This window comes from Gavia stellata, chromosome 40, assembly GCF_030936135.1.
Source record: "Gavia stellata isolate bGavSte3 chromosome 40, bGavSte3.hap2, whole genome shotgun sequence".
Taxonomy (NCBI): Eukaryota; Metazoa; Chordata; class Aves; order Gaviiformes; family Gaviidae; genus Gavia; species Gavia stellata.
Window position 1 is genome coordinate 108391 of NC_082633.1, and position 15281 is coordinate 123671.

Genomic DNA, 15281 nt, shown 5'->3' on the forward strand with positions numbered 1-15281 from the left:
CACTTACCATTCTCCTCTTGCAACTGGTCTACAAAAGGAAGGGTAAAGGAGTTAGCAAAGAGAGATTGCCGGGCTCAGACCCCACCTAGGCTCCAGACACGGGCGTTTGGCTGGGTCTGCCCTTCTCTGCCTGAGTTGATGGTTGCCGGGGGAAAGGGATCTGCAGGACTGGGCACCCGGTGGCACGGGCCCAGCATGGAGCCTAGAGGCTCTGCAGGACAAGAGCCAACCATGGGCTCTCATCAGCTGCCGGGCAAGAGCTTCTAGAAGCGTGGCCAACTGATGTATGGAGAGAGGCTGGGAAGGCCACACCTGCCATCGAGTACTGAGCTGTGGGCTGCTGAGTTCACAAGAGATTGGGAGAAGCTGAGAGGCTTTAGCAGAGAGCTCCCCAGTTTTGTGGGAAGGTGGAGGTGCTGCTGTGCCTGGACTGCCAGGCCATGCCATGCCATAGGCACCTTCTGTGTGGCCAAAGGAGATGAAGGGAACCACCTTGAAGGCGCCCAGAGCTCCAAGGAAGATGGTGAGAAGCATGGGTATGTTTGGGAGATGATTTAGCATGGAGCCATTGCCCTGAAATGGAGCTGGGGAGGGTGAGGCTAAGCATATGGGGAACGTTCCCCTCTGCAAGGGGGGACTCCCACTTTGAAGGATGGGACCCCTTGACAAAGCCTGAGTCTTCCCCTGTGCATTCCTGTTGAAGCCGCCGTGCCAGAGCAGTGGTGCCAGGTGAGGGAAGGAGGACAACGGGCAGAGAGGGAGGCAAGCTGCAGGCTCTGTTGCTGGCTAGCAGGGAGGAGGGCTGGTTCCCGTGACACAGAGCGCTCCCCAATCCCACCCTGCACGCTAGGGACAAGCACTCTCCCACACACCAGGCAGCACTCACCTATCTCCTCTTGAAGTTTTCCTGCAAAGGAGAGGACAGAGGACAAAGGCAGTTGGAGGCAGTGGAGGATGCATTGCCTGAAGCCCCGGGGAAGGTGTTTGCTGGAGTTGGGATCCTCTCGAGAAGTTGAGTGCATTCATGGACTAGTGCGAGCGTGTGCTGAGGCCAAGCCCTGCCCCTGGCAACCTTGAGGGTGCTGGTAGCTCGCAGCAGAACAAAGGCAACTAGCCAAGGCCACCCAGCTGGACTGAAAAGACCTCACACAAGGTGACTTCTGTCCACACTGAAAAGCATATTCCTCCACCCCACCCGTATTTCCTTCCTTCCTTCTCTCCTTCCCTCCCTCTCTTTGCCATTCCCTCCCTCTTCCCTCCTTCCCACATGACCTTATGTGAAGGGCAAGCCCTTTATGCAGATACCAGACACACCCGAAGGCCTCAGTTGGGTTGCCTGAACACGGGCACCTGCTGCAGGGCGCCCAAGGACACGACATTCGTTGTCCTCATGGGGAGGCCCGCTGCAAGTGTTGAATGCCACTTTGACGGGCAGGACCCATTAACATAGTGTATTTCGTCCCTAGTTTGTGGCCACTGTGTCCTTCCCGGGGAAACTTTCTTGGTGCTGGTGACCACCAGCCATGCAATGGTAGCTGCTGTGGACACTCAGCTGGCGTAAAGAGATATCACAGAAGAGTGTCAACCAACAAAGCCTACTTCTTGCCTTCACTTCTCTCTTTTTTTGTCTTTGCCTCACCTTGCTGAAATGCTCTGGGGAGTTGGACAGGAAAGGAATGGGGATTTGGAAGCTCATGGGGCAGGCTCTTTAACAGGGAGGATTAGCCGGGAAATGCAGCTTGGGAGGGTTAAGGTTTGCTCCCAGTTTGGGGGACTAACAGTATAATACTTTCCATGTTCTGGAAGTAGTCGTAACATCTCTGAATGAATTCTCTGGGTGTCTTAAGGAGGTGCCCTTCTGCCTAAAGATTCTCATTCACCATGTCTTCTAGCTATCAACGCGACCTATTTACCCCCGTTTCAGTAACTCCTACCAATGACCTTGACATCTCTCCTTTGCATAAACAAATACCCTGTGCTCCCACAAAAAAAGATGGAAAACAAGCCACTCTAAGTTAGGGCACGGTGATAGCTCCTTACAGACATCCCCCACATATTTAAAGTCACTTATGGAGGGTGATTTGCAAGGAGGAATGAGCACTTACCTTCACCTAACAAGGAGTGCGCTGCAAAACAAAAAGCATTTTAAAATATTGATTGTTGTGACCTTAAATTGAAAAGTAAGTAGACTTAGCTACCACCTAGGAAGAACTTGACCAACAACTCCTGTGGCACGACAGAGTCTTCTCAATCCCAGCCTGCACCTAGATGGGCTCTGGGCAACCATGCAGCTCCCTTCCCCACAACTGCTATTGCAGTGTCCATGTGGCCATTACTTCCTGATGCCTACAGATCTGGCTTGACACCCCTCATCCCTTGTGGTTTTCTTGCCGAGAGGGCCAGAGTCAATGGCAGGATGGCGGTTGAAGACATATGACATAGACGTAAGCTGGGAACTAACATGGTTCAGCTAGAGTGATTCTGCTGCATGAGAAGCACCATCCTTGAGGAAGAACTGTGTGAGAGCCAAGTAATTTCACAGTGACTCTGGCCATGCCAAAATGTCCAACAGCATAGTTGGGAACAGCAGAGTGGCATCTTTCCCATCTAAAGCTCAGTGCCATCTAAGTTTAAATATTTCAAATAGTTTTTTCCTTTCTACCTGCAGCAGAATTTTGACCTGAAAAGAAATAAGTTTTACTTGTCAATCTTTGCCTTTTATTTGTTTAACAAATATTTCAAATATTTGTTTAGCATATATTCCCTTCTTCCTTAAGGCTAGAGTCATCTGGAAGGGAGAACAAAGCAGAACAGATCAGAAAGGATGACTCCTTTTTCTGAGGCTGCACTCACAAAAGCCAGTGTTAGTAAATTGAGGATTGTTTAGTTGCTGCTGTAGGTTATGGGCTAAATGACTGAAAAGGATTATGCATGTCAAAGCATGGACAGCCTTTAAATTCAGATGAAAATTTTGCTGTTCATAGCATAGACCAGGGGCTGGGTGCTGGAGGGAATTTATGCCGAGCTTGTGTCTTCTGTGGTACAAAACTGAAAGTGAAGGTGTTTTGTAATGTAGCCAATCAAATAAAACTGGTGGTTTCCCAAACATCAGTGAGAATACTTGTGAAAAAGGAGACGTGTCAGAGGCAAGAGGAAGCAACATACACAGCAGTGTAATGGAGGACACGTTACACAGCAGAGGTGTCGGAGCCCATTGTCTGGCTCCTATCATGGGTTCCTCTTACTCAAATAGATCCTCAAGTATTGCACTTTGCCTCCAGCTCATGTTCCAGAAGGGCACGAGGCTCCTGTCAGTCCTTTGTCATGTCTGACGTGGATGGCTTTGATGCTTGAGGGCATGGGCCTAGCTGACTGTGGTTAATCATTGAGTTCTTGTTTAAGATGAAGGAACTAAGAAATACAAGAAGATTCTACTAATATCTTACCTTTCCGTTTCATTTTACAGTAACTCCAGAACTGCACAAAGTTCAAGATGATGCTTGAGACTGCCAGAACTGTTAGTAAAGTGGATGACAGAGACCAACCTGCGTTTTTTTTTTAAAAGAACTGTATTTAGTATTTCATGGAAGTAGAATTAAGTGGATCATCCAGTCTCTTAGGTGGCTTAACAGAATTTCTTTTTTTGGAATGTACTAATTAATTGCTGTCTTTGTCCCAAAGCACCCCCAAAATCAGGAGACTAGAGGCATATACAGCATTTCTTATTCAGCAAATGATTCAGATTAAAGAAAGAACAATCTTATGAGCTTTGTTTTAGCTTATAAGATGAATGCGGAAAACATAACAGCGGAAAGTGTATTTCATGTGAAGTTTTCTAAAGAAGACTTTGAGAGTGCCAAAAATAGACTTGGGTTGGTAATCTTCTCTGCCCAGTGATCTAGAGTAGTGTTGAAAGTGTACATTTAAAGATATATATATACACACACATATATGCTTGAGTGCAGTGGAGCAGTATGGCTGGAAAGGAGAGGTAGTTGAAGAAGTAGGCTCTAGGCTCAACACCGAAATTGCGAACGTCCAGGGATTGCTCCTACACTAAAGGTGCCAGCCCTGAAAGCTCTTGCTGGTCCTCATATCCCACTGGTAAACTCTCAAACGAACCACAAACACTTGGGCTCTGAACTTGTTTAGCCTACTAAAACTTCCAACGTACACAGCCTCTCCTGCTCAATCTGGCCAGAGCTCAACACCGAAATTGCGAACGTCCAGCGATTGCTCCTACACTAAAGGTGCCAGCCCTGAAAGCTCTTGCTGGTCCTCATCTCCCACTGGTAACCTCTCAAACGAACCACAAACACTTGGGCTCTGAACTTGTTTAGCCTACTAAAACTTCCAACGTACACAGCCTCTCCTGCTCAATCTGTCCAGAGCTCAACAACGAAATTGCGAACGTCCAGCGATTGCTCCTACATAAAGGTGCCAGCCCTGAAAGCTCTTGCTGCTCCTCATCTCCCACTGGTAACCTCTCAAACGAACCACAAACACTTGGGCTCTGAACTTGTTTAGCCTACTAAAACTTCCAACGTACACAGCCTCTCCTGCTCAATCTGGCCAGAGCTCAACACTGAAATTGTGAACGTCCAGCGATTGCTCCTACACTAAAGGTGCCAGCCCTGAAAGCTCTTGCTGGTCCTCATCTCCCACTGGTAACCTCTCAAACAAACCACAAACACTTGGGCTCTGAACTTGTTTAGCCTACTAAAACTTCCAACGTACACAGCCTCTCCTGCTCAATCTGGCCAGAGCTCAACACCGAAATTGCGAACGTCCAGCAATTGCTCCTACACTAAAGGTGCCAGCCCTGAAAGCTCTTGCTGCTCCTCATCTCCCACTGGTAACCTCTCAAACGAACCACAAACACTTGGGCTCTGAACTTGTTTAGCCTACTAAAACTTCCAACGTACACAGCCTCTCCTGCTCAATCTGGCCAGAGCTCAACACCGAAATTGCGAACGTCCAGCGATTGCTCCTACACTAAAGGTGCCAGCCCTGAAAGCTCTTGCTGGTCCTCATCTCCCACTGGTAACCTCTCAAACGAACCACAAACACTTGGGCTCTGAACTTGTTTAGCCTACTAAAACTTCCAACGTACACAGCCTCTCCTGCTCAATCTGGCCAGAGCTCAACACCGAAATTGTGAACGTCCAGCGATTGCTCCTACACTAAAGGTGCCAGCCCTGAAAGCTCTTGCTGGTCCTCATCTCCCACTGGTAACCTCTCAAACGAACCACAAACCCTTGGCCTCTGAACTTGTTTAGGCTACTAAAACTTCCAACGTACACAGCCTCTCCTGCTCAATTTGGCCAAAATTCACCAACGAAATTGCGAACGTCCAGCGATTGCTCCTACACTTGTGGAATAATTGCTGGAGGTAATTTAGGAATTAAATTTGTATTGGAGGTGCAGCGTTGAAGAGGTCTTCGGGGTGGAGTGTGGCGAATATGCAAGGAATCCATCCCACAGAAGTTCCCTAGGCAACCTTAGATGTTGGCAACACCAGGGGAGCTTGGTGTGCTGAATCTAAGAGAAACTACACGGAGGGTGGAGCGGAGTGAAGACACTGCGGCCAGGCTCTGTGATAAGACGGGAACTGGAAGGTACTATGGAACTGACAAGCTGCATATTTACTACCCTGAGCTGCATATTTACCACCCTGAGCCAACAGTCTGTCATTTTTTTGACAAAATACTATCCTTTGGGTGAACTTTGCTCATTATAATCTCATTACAATACCAGAAAACACACCTCCATCCCAAAGCTACCCACCTCCAAGGTGCGACCACTCCTCACTGAGCTTGCGCTCTGAATTTTTCATAGTCTATACCTTTAAAAGTAGACGAGAAACTTTTACACCAATTACAATAGAGGTATGTATGACTAGAGTCACTCAAGCTCCACCTGTAAGGACAAATAATATAAAATGGCTTAAGAGAGGAAGGATGCCAGGGAAGATACCATCGCAGACCACCTTTGACACCTGGGATCAGTTGACGGGCTGAGCCTCTCTTCCCCCCCACAGGGACGCCTTTGGGTAAGATCCGAACACTTGGTTATACCAAGTGCTTCCCCGGGAAACTTAGAAATCTCTATAGAGTTGCTTTATAACTTAACGCGTTTGTAGCCAGGCTATATTACTCACATTCTTGGTATCTGCACATGCTTTGCAAGCAGTAATTTTATCACCGGCAATCCAAAAGAACTTGTGTATCTGTTGCTTCAATAAACTGCACTATTCACTAATCTAGCCGTGAGAGTTCTCATTGAACGCCACCAAATCCCTTAAGTGTGGCCGTGCTAGTTCATGGAACGCGACTAGACTGAAAGTGTGCGGTGTTACGAGTGTATCCGTAATCGTGAGAGTTCAATACATTGAACGCGACCGGACTTGTAACATCCTGATGGTGTTACGAGTGTATCCGTAATCGTGAGAGTTCAATACATTGAACGCGACCGGACTTGTAACACAGAAAAATTGGGCATCACTCAGAATCTAAGCCTAGCCACCCCCAGCCCCTCTGATATCTGAGGACAAGCTGGAACGCAAGGGGGTTTATTTTCTGCCAAATTGCCTTGCCCTTTAACGCGACAGAAAAAATTGGCGTCACGGACAGGATTGCCATGGATGAATTACTGCAAAAATATAAATGTGCCCCTTCCCAGGCTGGGAAGGAGTGGGCTCAAAAGTTTTGGAAGGATGAAGAGAAAGTGGTAGAACGCATTGAGCAGTGTCAGGCTGTGCGCAGGATTGGAATGAGAAAAGGTAAAAGTGTTATCTGTGCAGTTTTAGGAGCCTGTTTATCTTGTGCTCAGCAAGAAGCTAAGGAAACCCCTGCTCCCACACTAATTTCTGAAGTAGAATATACAGCTTTGAAGTCAGAAAATGAGGTATTAAAGTCATCATTGGCCTTTGAGAGGGAGACAGGGAAAAATCTCACGAGTGAAAACAAAAATCTTTTGGATGAGAATAAAAATCTCACAAGTGAAAACAAAAATCTCACGAGTGAAAACAAAAATCTTGTGAGTGAGAACAATCTTCTTAGACAACTATTGGAGAGGATGACTCGGTTGTTGGATAAAGTGCAACCCTCTCCCCCAGTTAAGCAAGTACGTAAATTAACGCATAGCGCAAGCCCCGAAACTTGGGATGGTGACATTTGGTTTGACAGTGATGATGAAGAGGTTAAAGAGACCCCTGATTCCGAACCTCAATTGATTCCCTTACGGCACTTGGTTAAAACTGAGACTGCTGTTAATGATGATGATGAGATCCACACTACTGTGAGTACAATTCCGTGGTCACCAGCAGAACTGATAAAATTACAAGAGAAATACTCAAGGCGGTCAGGAGAATCAGAAGTTGAGTATGTGTGGCGAGTTTCTCTTGAGGGGGGAGACCGAATTATGTTAAGTGAAGAAGAAGCTGGAGGCTTTTGGGGACCAGGAGTATTTTTAACTACCACACCAGGGGATCATAATTATTCTTTAACTGCACGAGCTGCATACTGGGCAGGTGGTATAGACCCTCAGGAGAGGGGGGAACCACTGGAGATTAAAGCTACAGGCTACTCCGACCTGGCTGCAGCAGTACAGAAAGCAGCCTGTCTACAAGCAATGTATGAGAGAAATGAGTTAAGGAAATCCCCGATACTAGCTCCCATCAACCCAGCACGGTTAACCCCTCTCATTCGTGGCCTCCCTGACTGTCTCAAGGTGTTTGTAGGAAATACTCAAGATCGCTTACAAGCTGCTCGCGCAGATGCTGATCGTGGTCATAGTCGAGGTCGGCACACCCCCATACACACTTGGAGCAAATGTGTACAAGAAATAGATAGATACGGATGCCGAGTGGGCTGGGTCACTTCGTCCAGTGGGAAGCCCCCAGATCATGCCCGGCAAGTTTGCCAAGTTCACACCCAAACCCCTAAATCCAATGGGAGGTTCAAACCTGATAAGGAATCAGGCACAATAAAATTGAGTCTGTCAGAAACATCTATACCCTTACCCCCCTCTAAAATTGCCAATGTTCGGCAATATTCATTGCCAGCAGCAGCCCTTACGGGGATTGACGGGGTGGTGATGGAATTGGAGGAAAGAGACATCATTAAAAGGACTCATTCACCTTACAATTCACCGGTGTGGCCAGTAAAGAAACCAACCGGGCAGTGGCATTTCACAGCAGATTATCAACAGTTAAATGCTGATACTGCACCTTTAACTGCTGCAGTTCCAAACACTCCCCCACTACCGCTCACAACGCTTTGGCTAAGGTCCTAGCAGAGATTCCTGTTCCACCTGACAGCACGGTATATAACAAATCAGGAAAAGTACACTGGATTAACACCCGGTGGATCTCACCCTCTTTTAACCCTGCCGGTCGAATACGACCGAGCACGCTTTTGTTTTCTTGTGTTCACAGGAATCCTGAATGAACTGCGCGTGAACAGATGAATTAAAGAACCATTGAAGATAATCTTAAAATGCAACTAATGACTTGAATTAAAAATAGAATTAATTAATTAATTAAAATTAAAACAATTTATGCTGACTCTTCCAGACTGGAAAACTATAATACTGAGTGCTACAAAATGACCGAACCAAATTCAGATTGCTGGTATAATTTTACCTTCACCAAACCTATACTTGTATACTGTATTTGGGGCTACAGAGGCACAGAATTATTATTTGAATTTATGATTGATACAGCAACATCTGTGCCACTTGTAAAGGATAAGAAACCTCTGTCCCCACAAATCTTTAAAAATATACCAGCTCGGCCTCCTATTAGTCTAACTCCTCACACCTTCAACACCGGTCCTTACATAATTAAAATTACTGGTCAACAAGTACTGTTTAATCCATCATATTCCCTCAAACATGTGGAATTAGCAATGCGACCAATATCTCTGCAATTAGACCTACCTGTTCACCATTCCTGAGCACATCCTACACAGGATGGTCAACATGGTTACATGGACGGACCCTCATCTCTCCAAAACGATCAAAGAGAGATGTGACTGGTGTCTTGGGGACAGGACTGGGAATCCTAAAGAGCATAGATGCTGAGGTACTTGCTAATAAACTAGTCACTATAACCAGTGATCTCAATAAATTGAAACACCCTTTACAATCTTCTCTTTCAGCTCTGGGAACAAACCAATGGCTCTTATTGGACATATTGCCTCGGTGGGGAGAGGTAAATGAGAAGGACCACCAGTTGATTACAGATGCACTTGATGTGGCCCAAAATAACATTTCTCTGGCCCTCAGTTGTGTCCAAGCTCAGCTGTGGATGCAATCAATGGCAGCTGCAATTATACGGGAAGGTGAGGAAGGTACCTTACCTACTGAAATTCGGAAGATAATTTGGGACAATGCAATTGAATTCGAAAAGAAATTCCAGTCCTGGTGATACTTGGTTAATTTTACTTTTGACCCCACTGACAGCAAAGTCCCGGCTTTTGTTTTAACCATATACAATGCTTCGGTATATACAATATACCCAATCATTGCACTGGGAATGAACCGACATGGAACTATACTCTATCCTATAGAGCATAGAGTATGGGCCCAACGAAATGGAAAGAAATGGCAAACTGTTGATGTTGATGCATGCATTGTGCGAGAACAACAAGGGTTCATTTGTGAAAGTAATACATCCCGATGAAAATCCCAAAACTATACTTGTATATACTGGAAATGGATGTGTTTGTATGAGAACCCTTTGTGATTCTATACTTGCAGATGAAACTACTGCAAATACTAATAACCCCTCAAATATCTGTGTCTGTAATTTCACTGAAATTAGAGGATGTGACTTCAATTATTCAGCTCCTGTCACAACTCATCAACTGCTACAATCTAACTATATTTTATTTCAAAACCTACTATCTGCTCCTATTGGAATGAATCTCACACTGGTGAAAAGACTTTTACAACATGAGGATCTGAAGCAATTGTTGAAACAGGTTCAAGAGAATGGACAAAGGACTCTAATTACTGTCCATCACGATACAGAGGAGATCCACCGAGTGTTGGAAAGAGTTAAAAGAGACGGAGAACATGAGTGGTGGGACACCCTTTTTGGATGGTCCCCAACTGCCACAGGAATCCTCAACAAAATACTTCACCCTGTCGTTGTTTTATTAATACTCACTATATTGTGCTTTATTGTGATGCTCATTCTATATGTTAAACTGTGGGTTATGATGAAACGCTTAGCTCATCTAGTGTCCCCACAAGATGCATACATACTTGATAATCCTCACAATGAGGACACATGTGATATTCCCACTTCCTTCTAAATATTGTGAAGCTTGAGTGACTATAGTCACGGGGTGGATTATGTGGAATAATTGCTGGAGGTAATTTAGGAATTAAATTTATATTAAAGGTACAGCGTTGAAGGTACAGCATTGAAGAAATCTTCAGGGTGGAATGTGGCAAATATGCAAGGAATCCATCCCGCAGAAGTTCCCTAGGCAACCTTAGATGTTGGCAACACCAGGGGAGCTTGGTGCTCTGACTCTAAGAGAAACTACACGGAGGGTGGAGCGGAGTGAAGACACTGCGGCCAGGCTCTGTGATAAGATGGGAACTGGAAGTTACTATGGAACTGACAAGCTGCATATTTACTACCCTGAGCTGCATATTTACCACCCTGAGCCAACAGTCTGTCATTTTTTGACCAAATACTATCCTTTGGGTGAACTTTGCTCATTATAATCTCATTACAATACCAGAAAACACACCTCCATCCCAAAGCTACCCACCTCCAAGGTGCGACCACTCCTCACTGAGCTTGCGCTCTGAATTTTTCATAGTCTATACCTTTAAAAGTAGACGAGAAACTTTTACACCAATTACAATAGAGGTATGTATGACTAGAGTCACTCAAGCTCCACCTGTAAGGACAAATAATATAAAATGGCTTAAGAGAGGAAGGATGCCAGGGAAGATACCATCGCAGACCACCTTTGACACCTGGGATCAGTCGACGGGCTGAGCCTCTCTTCCCCCCCACAGGGACGCCTTTGGGTAAGATCCGAACACTTGGTTATACCAAGTGCTTCCCCGGGAAACTTAGAAATCTCTCTAGAGTTGCTTTATAACTTAACGCGTTTGTAGCCAGGCTATATTACTCACATTCTTGGTATCTGCACATGCTTTGCAAGCAGTAATTTTATCACCGGCAATCCAAAAGAACTTGTGTATCTGTTGCTTCAATAAACTGCACTATTCACTAATCTAGCCGTGAGAGTTCTCATTGAACGCCACCAAATCCCTTAAGTGTGGCCGTGCTAGTTCATGGAACGCGACTAGACTGAAAGTGTGCGGTGTTACGAGTGTATCCGTAATCGTGAGAGTTCAATACATTGAACACGACCGGACTTGTAACATCCTGATGGTGTTACGAGTGTATCCGTAATCGTGAGAGTTCAATACATTGAACGCGACCGGACTTGTAACACAGAAAAATTGGGCATCACTCAGAATCTAAGTCTAGCCGCCCCCAGCCCCTCTGATATCTGAGGACAAGCTGGAACGCAAGGGGGTTTATTTTCTGCCAAATTGCCTTGCCCTTTAACGCGACAGAAAAAATTGGCGTCACGGACAGGATTGCCATGGATGAATTACTGCAAAAATATAAATGTGCCCCTTCCCAGGCTGGGAAGGAGTGGGCTCAAAAGTTTTGGAAGGATGAAGAGAAAGTGGTAGAACGCATTGAGCAGTGTCAGGCTGTGCGCAGGATTGGAATGAGAAAAGGTAAAAGTGTTATCTGTGCAGTTTTAGGAGCCTGTTTATCTTGTGCTCAGCAAGAAGCTAAGGAAACCCCTGCTCCCACACTAATTTCTGAAGTAGAATATACAGCTTTGAAGTCAGAAAATGAGGTATTAAAGTCATCATTGGCCTTTGAGAGGGAGACAGGGAAAAATCTCACGAGTGAAAACAAAAATCTTTTGGATGAGAATAAAAATCTCACAAGTGAAAACAAAAATCTCACGAGTGAAAACAAAAATCTTGTGAGTGAGAACAATCTTCTTAGACAACTATTGGAGAGGATGACTCGGTTGTTGGATAAAGTGCAACCCTCTCCCCCAGTTAAGCAAGTACGTAAATTAACGCATAGCGCAAGCCCCGAAACTTGGGATGGTGACATTTGGTTTGACAGTGATGATGAAGAGGTTAAAGAGACCCCTGATTCCGAACCTCAATTGATTCCCTTACGGCACTTGGTTAAAACTGAGACTGCTGTTAATGATGATGATGAGATCCACACTACTGTGAGTACAATTCCGTGGTCACCAGCAGAACTGATAAAATTACAAGAGAAATACTCAAGGCGGTCAGGAGAATCAGAAGTTGAGTATGTGTGGCGAGTTTCTCTTGAGGGGGGAGACCGAATTATGTTAAGTGAAGAAGAAGCTGGAGGCTTTTGGGGACCAGGAGTATTTTTAACTACCACACCAGGGGATCATAATTATTCTTTAACTGCACGAGCTGCATACTGGGCAGGTGGTATAGACCCTCAGGAGAGGGGGGAACCACTGGAGATTAAAGCTACAGGCTACTCCGACCTGGCTGCAGCAGTACAGAAAGCAGCCTGTCTACAAGCAATGTATGAGAGAAATGAGTTAAGGAAATCCCCGATACTAGCTCCCATCAACCCAGCACGGTTAACCCCTCTCATTCGTGGCCTCCCTGACTGTCTCAAGGTGTTTGTAGGAAATACTCAAGATCGCTTACAAGCTGCTCACGCAGATGCTGATCGTGGTCATAGTCGAGGTCGGCACACCCCCATACACACTTGGAGCAAATGTGTACAAGAAATAGATAGATACGGATGCCGAGTGGGCTGGGTCAGTTCGTCCAGTGGGAAGCCCCCAGATCATGCCCGGCAAGTTTGCCAAGTTCACACCCAAACCCCTAAATCCAATGGGAGGTTCAAACCTGATAAGGAATCAGGCACAATAAAATTGAGTCTGTCAGAAACATCTATACCCTTACCCCCCTCTAAAATTGCCAATGTTCGGCAATATTCATTGCCAGCAGCAGCCCTTACGGGGATTGACGGGGTGGTGATGGAATTGGAGGAAAGAGACATCATTAAAAGGACTCATTCACCTTACAATTCACCGGTGTGGCCAGTAAAGAAACCAACCGGGCAGTGGCATTTTACAGCAGATTATCAACAGTTAAATGCTGATACTGCACCTTTAACTGCTGCAGTTCCAAACATTCCCCCACTACCGCTCACAACGCTTTGGCTAAGGTCCTAGCAGAGATTCCTGTTCCACCTGACAGCACGGTATATAACAAATCAGGAAAAGTACACTGGATTAACACCCGGTGGATCTCACCCTCTTTTAACCCTGCCGGTCGAATACGACCGAGCACGCTTTTGTTTTCTTGTGTTCACAGGAATCCTGAATGAACTGCGCGTGAACAGATGAATTAAAGAACCATTGAAGATAATCTTAAAATGCAACTAATGACTTGAATTAAAAATAGAATTAATTAATTAATTAAAATTAAAACAATTTATGCTGACTCTTCCAGACTGGAAAACTATAATACTGAGTGCTACAAAATGACCGAACCAAATTCAGATTGCTGGTATAATTTTACCTTCACCAAACCTATACTTGTATACTGTATTTGGGGCTACAGAGGCACAGAATTATTATTTGAATTTATGACTGATACAGCAACATCTGTGCCACTTGTAAAGGATAAGAAACCTCTGTCCCCACAAATCTTTAAAAATATACCAGCTCGGCCTCCTATTAGTCTAACTCCTCACACCTTCAACACCGGTCCTTACATAATTAAAATTACTGGTCAACAAGTACTGTTTAATCCATCATATTCCCTCAAACATGTGGAATTAGCAATGCGACCAATATCTCTGCAATTAGACCTACCTGTTCACCATTCCTGAGCACATCCTACACAGGATGGTCAACATGGTTACATGGACGGACCCTCATCTCTCCAAAACGATCAAAGAGAGATGTGACTGGTGTCTTGGGGACAGGACTGGGAATCCTAAACAGCATAGATGCTGAGGTACTTGCTAATAAACTAGTCACTATAACCAGTGATCTCAATAAATTGAAACACCCTTTACAATCTTCTCTTTCAGCTCTGGGAACAAACCAATGGCTCTTATTGGACATATTGCCTCGGTGGGGAGAGGTAAATGAGAAGGACCACCAGTTGATTACAGATGCACTTGATGTGGCCCAAAATAACATTTCTCTGGCCCTCAGTTGTGTCCAAGCTCAGCTGTGGATGCAATCAATGGCAGCTGCAATTATACGGGAAGGTGAGGAAGGTACCTTACCTACTGAAATTCGGAAGATAATTTGGGACAATGCAATTGAATTCGAAAAGAAATTCCAGTCCTGGTGATACTTGGTTAATTTTACTTTTGACCCCACTGACAGCAAAGTCCCGGCTTTTGTTTTAACCATATACAATGCTTCGGTATATACAATATACCCAATCATTGCACTGGGAATGAACCGACATGGAACTATACTCTATCCTATAGAGCATAGAGTATGGGCCCAACGAAATGGAAAGAAATGGCAAACTGTTGATGTTGATGCATGCATTGTGCGAGAACAACAAGGGTTCATTTGTGAAAGTAATACATCCCGATGAAAATCCCAAAACTATACTTGTATATACTGGAAATGGATGTGTTTGTATGAGAACCCTTTGTGATTCTATACTTGCAGATGAAACTACTGCAAATACTAATAACCCCTCAAATATCTGTGTCTGTAATTTCACTGAAATTAGAGGATGTGACTTCAATTATTCAGCTCCTGTCACAACTCATCAACTGCTACAATCTAACTATATTTTATTTCAAAACCTACTATCTGCTCCTATTGGAATGAATCTCACACTGGTGAAAAGACTTTTACAACATGAGGATCTGAAGCAATTGTTGAAACAGGTTCAAGAGAATGGACAAAGGACTCTAATTACTGTCCATCACGATACAGAGGAGATCCACCGAGTGTTGGAAAGAGTTAAAAGAGACGGAGAACATGAGTGGTGGGACACCCTTTTTGGATGGTCCCCAACTGCCACAGGAATCCTCAACAAAATACTTCACCCTGTCGTTGTTTTATTAATACTCACTATATTGTGCTTTATTGTGATGCTCATTCTATATGTTAAACTGTGGGTTATGATGAAACGCTTAGCTCATCTAGTGTCCCCACAAGATGCATACATACTTGATA